Genomic DNA, 12,343 nt, shown 5'->3' with positions numbered 1-12,343 from the left:
CACCTCCTCCTCGTCGGCCTTCATGGCAGACGGTTCAAATTATTTCGCTCCTGCCGATGCAAGCGACTCGTCGGCTTCGCCTTCCCACCGAATGGAGTACGTGGTCGAGGGCGAGGACATTGACCCCCAGGTGCTCACGGAACCCGGATGGCTTAACATTCGCCGCAAGATCGCCGCAGCTGAAGCCACAGCAGCAACACGGACCACCCAAGCCCCCACCGCTGGCGACCAGCCACGCAAGCGCCGCCAGAAACGGCACAAACGCAAGCCCACACCACCTGAAGACCCTCTACCGGACAATGACGTTAAGGTGATCCTTCGTCCACAAGGAGGCCTTGACCTTACCAGCGTCAACGCAGCGACTCTAGCTGATGTCCTGCAAGACCAAGCCAAGCTACCTCGACACGCGGCAGACCAAGTACGCCTGCACTACAGATCTAACTTCATTGTCGTGAGCACCCCTTCGGAAGCTCGGGCGCAGTGCTACCTTGAACTCCCCTCCCTCCTCTGGAAGGAAGCCACTTACGCCCTAGCCAACCACATTCCTCCTCCCAGCGCCACTGTAGTAGGTGCCATCTTCACGGTACCGCCAGAAGATGATGGAAACACTATCCTTGAGAGCCTGTTGAATTACAACCAGTCGCTTCGAATCATCGACGCAAAGCGGCTGAACGGCTCTAAGATTGTGCAAGTGCTCTATCAAGGCAATGTAGTACCCTACTGGATCCGCTACAGGGCAGCCACTATGCGCTGCTACCCCTTCAAAAGAAAGCGAGAGGCATGATTTGCCTGCTGGCGCACCGGCCACCGCAAAGACGTATGCCCTCATCCACTCACCGAGAACCGTTGCACCACCTGCGGCACGCTAGCACCCCAGCCAAACCACCCTTGCACGCCATCGCGTATCCTATGTGGCGCGGCCCACCTCACTGGGTCGACTGGATGCACCAACCGCTTCAAAACACTGTGTATCATTTCAAAAAATGTGTATCATTTCGTTTGTCCTAGCATAAAACTGACGTTTGTTGCGAGTTGGCGTTGTTTGTAGAGCATAGTCTGTAGAGTTTGCAGAGCATGTAGAGCAAACAACAACAACAACAACAACAACAACAACAACAGTGGGTGTGGTTGAAAGACAGCTGTCGCCTTCGTGCTATCCTGCGGCTGGCACTGCGGCGTAGCTGTCTTACTGTGGGTGTGGTTGAAAGACAGCTGTCGCCTTCGTGCCATCCTGCGGCTGGCACTGCGGCGTAGCTGTCTTACTGTGGGTGTGGTTGAAAGACAGCTGTCGCCTTCGTGCCATCCTGCGGGTGTGGTTGAAAGACAGCTGTCGCCTCCGTGCCATCCTGCGGGTGTGGTTGAAAGACAGCTGTCGCCTTCGTGCCATCCTGCGGCTGGCACTGCGGCGTAGCTGTCTTACTGTGGGTGTGGTTGAAAGCTGCTGTCGCCTTCGTGCCATCCTGCGGGTGTGGTTGAAAGACAGCTGTCGCCTCCGTGCCATCCTGCGGGTGTGGTTGAAAGACAGCTGTCGCCTCCGTGCCATCCTGCGGCTGGCACTGCGGCGTAGCTGTCTTACTGTGGGTGTGGTTGAAAGACAGCTGTCGCCTTAGGGGCGCTGCATGTCGCCAATACTCCAGCGCAGGAGGCCTGTAGGGGCCCTCTGCTTGGTGCGTAGCATTAAAGACTGCCGAGTCTTCATAAGAGCTTCTCAAAAATACTTTAGGTAAGCCCAAACAATGACTGATAAACTTGGCGAGTTCGTTGCATCAAGCTTAGCGAGTTCGTCACGACACATGGGCTTCTATGGTGTGACAATGCATGTGGAATTGAAAAAAAATTCGTTAAATCCAGGATTTTGTTGCATAGAGGTTTGTTACATCCAGGTTTAACTGTATTCGAACAGAGCAACAGTATTGATTCGCTGCCCCAAAACGAATTGATCTACGCTCGTAGGCACCGCATATTTATTCCCGAAGCTCTAACGGTCAAACAGTTCTCCTAGTGTTTCTGCACACGGCCCGAACATATTACAGACACCCGACGCTCTTTCAAAAGGTCGTGAGGGGCCGGCAGCGGCACTTGTTGAGTATTAGAGAGGGGGGGAGAGATCTCGGCTGCGGTGTCCACCCCGCCGGGGCAAGTTTCAACTTGTAGATCCGTTGGCTGTCGCTGCAACGGTTTGGGTTGCCGACAGCGAAGCGCCCACGCACCCCGCTCACGTAGTGGTAGGCTCTGCACAAAGCACGGGAGCACTGCATGAAGCTTGCAGTACACACGAATAGAATAGCGGCGCGCTGAATCGTAACAAAGCAAACAGCTTTGTAAATCTGGACCTGCTTTATTTATTCGCAATGCCAATGATTGACACTCCGGCAGGTATGCTAAGGCAAAAAAAAACTGCCGACGGTCTATTTCATCTCAGTTGATAGCACCGCGAAGTCGGAATTGCGCCTAACTTTATTACCCTCGGCAAAATGTCAGTGGAAGTTCTTCTGTAGAAATAGCAGTTCGAAACGCGACGCTACCACGCGCATTTGGAGGTTGCTGTGAGCAGCAGACGCCCGTTCCCGTTCCATCCTCTTCGTCACGTCCGGCTGCCGGTAAGGGCCACCTTTCAGTTTCGGTTGCTAGAGCCCAAGTGCTTTAGGCCGACGCCTAGGATCACCAGCCTCCCCCAATAAAGTTATTTTTCTCTCTCTCTCTCTCCGAAAACGCGAATCTTCACTAGCCGTTTGCGTGGCCCAGGCTCCTGTTGTAAACGCAGAGTATTGCAGTTAGTACTTTTTTTATGTGTGCTATTAGATGGCATTGCTTTTACGTTGGCGAAAATTTGAGTGCAGTTGGCTTTTAAGCCCGAGGGGCCCGGTTCATTTGAACCCTTTGTTACGAATCAGAGCGCCACTGTGCTGCAAACACTCTTGTGCTTTGTGGCGGAGCCTCCCTCTGTGTCGGTGACTCATGCTTGCAGAGACAGCCAACGGATCCCGACTCGCGCAACATGCATGGGAAAGGCCGGCGTAAAGGCGCCTCGCTGTCTGCGTGTTTCAAACTTGGGCGGCGGCAAACGCAACGTGTGGCTACATGCCCGAAGGACGCGGACACCGTTGCGGAGACCTCCTCTCTTCCCTCTCTCGGACTCAGCATGCGCCTCACGACACCTCACGAAATCTGGAAAGAGCGTTGTGTGTGTCTGTACCATGTCACGTCGTGCGCAAAAACCAGAGGGAAGGCTTGTTCGACCATTAGCCCTTTGGGTATGAAATTCAGGGTGTCGAACCGGAACCGAACCGAACCGAAAACCGGAAGTGAACCGGTATTTTTGCCGGAACTGAACCCCAACCCGAACCGTTATTTTTTGAGCACGCTGAACCCGAATCGGAACTTAACCGAAAAAAGAAATAACGGTTACCGTTTCATGCCGAAACGGTTCGACCCTTCGTTGTTGATATTGCACAATCAATGCAATTCACGCCTTTCTTTTCCTTTCACGTACCATCAACTTCGTACCCGCTCGCCCACTTTCCCCTCCAGGCAATTGAACACTAACACGCTCTATGTAACAACAGAGGAAATGAATGAGCACCAATGTAGCAATGGTCTGTTGCTGCTGGAAGCGCGAGCGTAGTGCAAGCTGACCAAACGAAATGTCATTCTCGGCAGCTCGCGGGGGATATAAAACGACTTTGCCCTTCCCTAGCTGCGGCTTTGTTGGAGCAATCAGGCTGCAGGAGTGCTCCACTGCGCAACAGCGAAAGCTCACACCCGATGTGTGCAAACTTTTTGCATTTCATAATTTGTTTAAAAGGTCCGACACCTGCAAATTTTCAATACTTGACAAGTGTGTGACCGCAGTAGCTGCTCAGTGGCTAAGCCGTTCGCTGCTGACCACAAGAGGCCTCGATCTCCCTTCCCCCCGACCGTTTTTCTGAAGTAGATGGAAATCGAGAACGTCCGTGTATCGAGATTTTGATCCACGTTTAATATCACCCGGCGCCACGGAGCAGAGACAGCACGGGGCATCAAATGCGCCAGTTTTTTTTTTTTAATGTGTTTACACGGAAGACAACAAAAAAGAAAAGGCGAATCATGTTGTTTTAAAATATTACGCAAAAAGTAAGTAAAACCGAATAAGTAAAAAAACGCACCAAAACGTGGATATTGTTCTTTACTTTTGTTTGCCTTGCCTTTCACAACTAAACGTGTCATCATGCGAAGGAAGTGAGTTCCGTGGTCAGTTTTTGGGGACAGTACAGTGGACAAGCTCCGTTTTTAACAGATAACAACAGATATGTCAGGGAAAACTGTTAAGGTGCGCACATAATCCTTTGGCAAGAAACTACAGCCCTAGACCTTGTCTTGGAAGCAGAAACAGTAATAAAGCAGATGACCCGTGCAGAAAGGTAGGCCGGTACCTCACACTGCCCCATTCGCCCAGCGATCATCTTTACTGCTTGTTCTACAGTTTTGTCTCTTTCAGATCTGCTTTTTTTTTCGAAGATGCACTTGTACTGACTCCCCAACTTGCTACATTACTTCTACTGCTACTCGTTCCGGAGGGGAGTACTGCTGTGGATGAATTAAAGAGCGTCTACCCAAAACAGTCTCATGCTCCACGCGTCAAATTTCCCTTTCGTTTTGTAACAGCATAATCTGTGATAAGATTCCGCAATGTAGCACGCGGAACGATGGCCGGTGGTCAGGCGGTACGATGACATACTGATTGTAATGCACACATCCGGTATAGCTATCGCAAAAGGAATTGCAGTGGTCAGAGCAATAATGCAGTGACTGAGCGTTAACTAAAGCTTACTTTTAACAAATAGTGTGGCTAACAAATTCGGTAAGGTGACAGCTAACAAATTATTAAGGGTGAACAAATAATATAATTCATTGGTAGTACTTAAGTTCCTGTTGTAGGACTTTTCTGTTTTGTTACAAATATTAAAAATGTGCGCCATTGGTATTAAGCGCTGGTACTTGAACGCGCCAGTACGCAGGCCTAAATTTAAGGCTTCAAGGTTAGCGTGATTGGCGATTCCATAGCTACGATTGCGATTTCAGCAAAAAAGGAAAGGGCAGAAAATATATCCCTCCGTCATATCTTTTGGTGGTGGCTTTATGAATACTCGCTAGGACAACATAAAGTCCGGGCGAGAAAGTAGGTGGTAAATCGTCGCCACTTCATCTGTTTTTCTAATATCTCGTAATTGTTTAAAGTTTGCTTCGCAATTGCGCCACTGCCCTTGAACAGCAGCATTTTGAATTTTGTTTGTATTTTGATTTGACTGTCGTTTTAAACTACTAAATCTGAACATCAATGCTGATTGATAACATAGATCCTTACTAGTTGGAACCTGCACAATTGCTCTTGCTTGTCTTTTCTTTTTCTGGGCTTTTATGTATTATAACTGAACATGTGTATTTGGTAATTTGGTATTAGTTTTCTCTGATCTGCTTTTTGTTTGTTGTTGTTGTTAGTTGTGCTGACTGATGCATGTCAGTCACTATTTTTTCCTTTCTTTTTTGTTGTCTTCTCTATATGTATTTGCCCCCCCTTATGTAATGCCTTCGGGCCCTTAAGGAACAAATAAATGAAATGAAATGAAATGAAAATGTTTTTTTTAATTTCAGTGATAATTCAACTCATCGAACTGGTTTGCAAACCGGTTCGGTACGTGATTTTGTCGAACCGGAACTGAACCGGAACGAAATGATTTCACCTGAACCAAAACCGTAACCGAACCGGTCTATTTTTCAGTTCGACACACTGGTATAAATATAAACTCCAAGCGCCGGAGTTCCTGTTGGAGCAGTGAATCAATTGTCGCTCCGCTCTAGTCCTGTACTGTAATCTCGCCCGTCAGGGCATTGTACCTGCTAGTGCGCCCAGCGTATCACAGTACGAAAGAAAGATCGCGTATCTTTTGAATTGATACGTGTTACCCTCCCCCCCCCCCTCCCTTCCGCCCGTGCGCTTTAGAACTTATTGCTACAGCGCCTTCACCCTCCTCTCTTTTCTTCTTTCTTGTTGCGTAGAGTTGCCTCGCTGGTGTAAAGCCTGTGCTCTGACACAATAAAAAAAGTATGGTTGTTAGTCAGCGCCAGTGTTTGCCTTTTCCTTTATCGTGCTCCGTCAATCGTGCTGCTTTCATCGCTTCGTTCTTTTTTTATTTTGCCACCCTCTGATTGGCTACGTAGCGCACATAAAGCGACTCGCTAGCTGAATGAACGGCATTTTTCTTCGTGAAGCCACGTGCGTCTTCTCTCTGTTCCCAGGCAGCCGGCGGTCGTACAGCCCCAGCAACGGTAACGACGGTGGCCTTGGCGTCGAATTTGGTGAGAGCACGGCTTTTTTGTAGCGTGAGCTAGACTGGCCGAGGATGAGCAGTTTCGCGTGGCTCCTGGAAAGCAGTCCTGCGCATGCGCAGGGAGCAGTGACGTCAGACGGCGCACACAACGTTGCCCGCTGCCCGGCGTCTCTCACACACCCTACGCACCCAACGTCTTCGCCGACCTCCGTTCCGCACGTGACGGCCCGGTCCATTTGAGGATCATGCGAGGAGTGGCCTGGTGTGGAACCGATGGCTCGTGCGTCGCAGCAACACCGGCTTGCGCCCGTGGAACCAGCTTAGCTCTGGGGCGATTGGTGACACTGCGCCGGAGCCGCTTGATAAATATACATGTGTCACATAATGCGTATACCGCGTGTGTGTTCCATTGAAGCAGCAGTGAGCATGATAATCAAGCTAATCCTAGACAACCAGGAAAGCTAAGTAATAACCAGCTGAACCTTAGCTCACGCTACGTATATCCTGGCATAGCCGGGCTAATCCACTCATAATTTTTACTCCATTGGGTGCATTAATGACATTTGCTTGGTAGTCGAGGCTTTCTGACTTTGCTAGATATACGTAGTACGTCCAAGAGGCACTTTTCAATCAATCAATTACAATCAATTGTAATCAATTACAAGAAAACGCAGTTGAATTACCAAGAACGTCAGAGTTTCGAAAAGGTAACCTATTATATTAAAAAAAATTGCAAGAAAATGTAATTGATTACAAGTAATCGATTACTTGTAACGCGTTACGTACAACTCTGGTGCTCACGTATACACGTGAGAAATGAGGAACACTTCACCGCGAATTTGTGCAAGTTTGAAATTGTTTATTTACACGTTCCGCCGTTGCTTTGCACTGTGCTAGTAGTATTCTTCTGTCATATGCATCGATATCGTCGTGTTCATTATGCCAAGCATTACATGTGCGGCAGCGCTTGACGACAATGCTGGAGGATTTTTTTTTTTTTTGCAAAAGCCACTGCGTGAGCTGGGGACTCGGCGGTCGCCGCGAGGCACGCGCTCACGAGCGCTCCGCATTTCGTCGGCATTTTTTCCTGCACCACTGAGCTTACTGCTTGTACAGCAGCTCCGCTGTTTAAAATAGCGATTACTGGTTTACAACATAATCGCACTGTTGAATGCGCGGTCAATGTCATTTGGAGCCGTTTTGTCTCGCGCATGATTAACCTCGTCATCGCTCAGGTATTTCCCTTTTCCTGTCAATAACAAGGATAAAAACAAATGCGGAAAGGGATGTGCATCAACACTCTAAGCGTATGTTGTCGCTGATCACGCGTGCAGAGTGCAAGGCTGCCCAACGCAAATATCGCAATGTGCGGCCGGAATTGAGGCGGTATAGAAACATCGGCATCGTCCTTCCCTGGCGTATAGGTCTCGCTGCGAACGGTAAAGGTGCAACGAAGCCACAAACTTGTTGCGCTGTGCATCAGCGAGGGCGCCAGTTCTCAAAGTGCACCTGCTTATTGAATTTTAACACTCGTTTTACAAGAAAAACAAGGTCCCACTTGCGAAGAGTATACTTGGGAAGTGTGCTAACACAAGAGGAAATGAAGCAGAATGCCGTGCCCATAGTTTCTGAATTAAACCACATGCAGACAAATACTTTCTGCTCTCCTTCGCTGCCTTCAAACATCGAATAAACACAACCAAACCGTTAGTTTTCCTTCAGACGTCACTACCTCTGTCTAACCTCGCTCTCCGCTGTTGCTGCGTAAAGGACTGAAAGCTTAGGAAGGACGCGATGTGGATCGGTTGTATCACCCAGTTTCGTCCAAGTCAGGTTCGTGACAGTTGACTATTCATCGTGTCACAATGACTCGTCACTGGACCATTTGTTGCACACTGGAAACAAGATGAATAGTCTCATCCTTTAAAGGGACCCTGAAACCCTGCCGACAAAAGCTTTCACTTTCCTTGGTGACTAGAATCACCGCGAAAGCAATGGTTATCTCCTGCATGAGCCCTTTGCTCGCCGATACGTCTTACTATTTCTACTTTGGGGTTGTCGCCGTTATGTTGAAAGTGGGTATACAATGATTTCTTTTTCTTCTACTGAAAACGGGCCAGTAGCCGCGATACAGAGAAAAATCTTCTGACCAAGTCTCTTTACGGTATCTCATACCCCCAGAGCCGTAATATGACCACCGCACTTTGAGGCGGTTCAATTCAACTACTCGATGTGCTTTTTGAATCTGTTCTGAAAGCTTTTCAGATTTTGAAAAACGTTGAAAAAAAAAAGTTCCAGGCTCCCTAAACTCAGTGGCCCAAAATTTTTACAAATGGAGGGTAGGTAGTGCATATTCGCGCCGGAGACCGGCGAGTTTGTCACACACTGATGAATCTGAGCCTTCTGTGTGGGTTCAGCCCCGCAACTTGATCACTCTAGTTCCATTTCTGACTAAAAGCGTGATTGAAAGTCGCTTGTATTTCATGGGCCACGTACTGCCGATGTGTAGCAGCTAGTATACGGAAGGGTGGAATGGGCACTTATCTCAGGGACAGCCATTGGTTTACGCCGGGCAGCAGTTCCCTCCACCTACCAAGCGGGTGATGGGAGTGTCAGAGGGGCGGCTTGGATACGCTCTTTGCCCAGCACACTCTGCGCAGATACGCTTGCGTATGTACTGTATCGAGTGGTGCCCACCGTAGAAGGCAGATGACGGAATGCTCCTTGATCACGCACGAAATGAGGCTACAGAATAGCTCGTTGTCATGACCTGCAGCTGTCCATTTGACCTCCCTAGACAACGGCAGAGCAATGTTGACGGCGGCGCTACGAGTTATTTATGGCCAGTGAGGTGTAGTCAGCCGAGTGTGGGTGTCCGATAAAAAAATTCTGCAGAAATTCAGACAATTATGTGCTAATGCGTAGCATTCTTATGCCGCCTGTTTTGAGTGTGAGTTTTTTCCAGCCAAATTTTATTTTTTTCAATCCTGTCCGACCAATTATCTCCATTTACGGAATTATAACGACTACAGGTGAAACTTTCGCGAAGTCTACGTTATTGTGGAAATGCCATGCGGTATACGTTTTGACATTTTCTATAATTTTTTTATATTTTTAGTTTCAAAATTTCGCTCGACAAATGATCTCCATTTACGTTATTCTAATGATTACATTCGGAACTTTCGCGAAATATGCATTTTTGTGGAAATGCAGGGCGTCACACACTCCTGGCTGTGGGGGTACTTGGCAAAGAATTCTACGTATTAAAAAAAAAATAAGAGCAAGCTGCGGACACATGCGCTATCGATGCGGCGTTTGGTCGCCACGTCATGTCGTGCACGCGTCCATCTGCACAACGTCACCGGGAAGGCACGCGCGGATCGTGCGTCTTTCTCGAAAATATCGGAACTCGCGCGCGAGGGAGGCGTGACTTTCCCGTTGCCATCGCAAAAGCCATTGAATGTTTCCGAGCCCCGTGCTCGCAAATGCGCATGTTGCTGCTCGTTATCGCGTTCCCTTAAACAACCACGTCAACGGGCTTTCACCGGTGATCTTGCTTGTTTTACACTGAGAGAAAGCATTTAACGCTTGTGAAAAGACGTGGGATTACCGATCACTCCAGCCTGCCACTCCCCACGCTATTCGTCCTGGCGCTGTCTGTACCCGCAGTTCATGGCCTCGCGAATCCTGCAAATTCCTTTTTAGGCCATCAGTGTCCACCTAATTTACGCAAACCAATACGCACAGCCTGTGGGCATTGGCGAGACCACACTTTAGCCGATAAAAGAGGAGGTTAGGTGGCAGTATGTGTCGAGCAAAATCATAGCATGTCTTGCGTTTAACGGTTCAGACTTGTTGGTGGCTAATGCCGCAAATAATGACCATTGTTGCGTGCAAAAAATTATAGAGGCGGAGTGATATTTGTTGGTGAGGCTTTCGTAACTAGCAATTCTGCACCAGTAACCGGGTGGCCTCGTTTTCAGCCACTTTGTACTTTTATTCGGGAGTCTTGTGCCTGATAATATGCCTGAATCACATTTTTTTGGCCTCGAAAGAAACTGTTGGAGTTGAAGAGATTATTTCCGGGTGCTTTGCGATTCACGAAACAAAATTTTTTTTACCATGTTTCACGGCACGACATTGTGCTTTGCCGGAAAGCCCACCTCTGAGTCACACTGCTTTTGTCGTAGGACGGTTCGTAAAAAAAAAGTTAATATTAAGAGATATTGAGTAAATGAACCTTGGTAGGCGGGAAAGTTCCGAGTAAACGAATGATTAAATATATATCGTATGCTTATCAAACTCAGCTGCTTCACATTTGTAGGGCTCCGTAGGGTAAGCGGTTTACGGTATATTCGCGGCGAAAGCTGACACTCCCGGGGTGCATATCCCGCTTACGTTTAAAAAAAGTCCAGTGACCAGATCCGCGCCTCTTCCCTCAGAAAACCCCATCTTCCCCTACTACGCACCTAAGTGAGAGGCCGGTGGATGTGGTGGTGTCTTCATGCACGTGCCACGCGATCGCGAAGTGCCGACCACGTGCCCCGGCATGGTTCATGGAGGGACGCTGAAGTCAAAGGAGTTTAGTTCGTGTCGAAAAGATGTGAACGACACCATTCCATTTGCTTTCGCAGGGAATCTTTTCCAAGTAATTTACGCCACGGCCTTAGTTTCGCGATTCTCGAGTGGCGTCACAGGCCGGGCGAGTGCCCCAAAGTGTGCTCCTTTGACTGTCTCGGCCAACGCTCAGGCGCGCCCATTCGAGAATAGGTAACCGTGTTCCAGCCGCAAGGCAACAAAGGAATTCCGTGCACAGCAAGGCGGCCCTGTGCCGTCCACTGGGATCCAAGGTCGGGAATGATGACGTAAGCCAGACGTGGTGTTTCCCAAGCCGACGCGGCGAGTGGCATCCACGCAGTCTCCGCGACCTTTCTCCTCCGTCCCGCCAGGGGCGCCGTCAAAGAAACCACCCGCCGGGGAGTTCCTTGGTCACCTGGGAGCCCAGAATACACACGCTCGCGTGACGAGCCTCTTGCTTTGTTTTTTTTTTTTTTCATCTTCGCCTCTTGGACCAGGGCCAGCCAGTTCCGAAATTCACTTGTCGCCAAAGCTGCCTTCACGCCGGAAGGTTGCGTAGTTTACTTTTCCGCTGAACCGGCGTGCCGCTGGGGTCTCGAGGCGCCGGGAACACAGGCGCGTGCGGTCTAAAGTCCCTCCCGGATACGACGGGCAAGCTAAAACTATAGTGCCTAGAATATACTGTCGCCCCACGTGACGTCACAGGTGCTAAGTCGTCCAGCTGTGCCCACCGATATCTTGTGGTTAGAAGACAGACTTCCGCGTTCTAAAATTACATGCCGATGAATATATTTAGGAGGAAAACGACTGTTCACAAAGTCCTCAAGCAGCAGTGACTTACTCCTCCTAGTGTATCTGTATCCTTATAACACACCTCGGCTTGCTTGTTTTACGGAACGGCTACTGTAAAATTAAGTAACTGTTTCTTTAGCGGTATTGTAGCAGGTGACGCAACCCCCCCCCCCCCCCCCAAAAAAAAAAAAGTTTTGACTCGGACTTCATGAACTAATATCTGATATGCTAGTTCGTAAAGTAAGAAACATCTAAAAAACGTTTTTAGCAGCCTCCTAAGCAAAAACGTCTCTGCAGCGCACACTCCCTTCGTCTCATACTTTGAATCCATTCTTTTGTAGTTCAAGGGTAATTTAACGTTCGGTTTGCCTTGGAAACAAAGGGAGAAGGCAGACAGGAAGAGAGAGAGAGGGGGAGACAAAGAGTGAAAAGAGAGCGAGTGAAAGAGATTCCTCCCTCCGCCCTGCAGCGTTTGAACAATTCCTAGCTCGCTACGCGCGACAACGGCACACGCCCTGTACAAATGCAAGACATTCAGGCGCGATGCTCAATTAAAGAGCATGACGAGGGTCTGGCACCTTCTCTCGGGAGCTGTCCACAGAGGGGTAACTACGTAGCCGGCCGGGGCACGTGACCGGAGGCGCTGTTGCGAGCGGCGGTTGCGC

The sequence above is a fragment of the Haemaphysalis longicornis genome, unplaced genomic scaffold (assembly GCF_048455015.1).
Source record: "Haemaphysalis longicornis isolate Haplotype H1 unplaced genomic scaffold, Haemaphysalis longicornis Haplotype H1 scaffold_2, whole genome shotgun sequence".
Taxonomy (NCBI): domain Eukaryota; kingdom Metazoa; phylum Arthropoda; class Arachnida; order Ixodida; family Ixodidae; genus Haemaphysalis; species Haemaphysalis longicornis.
Note: the sequence above shows the minus strand (reverse complement) of the source record.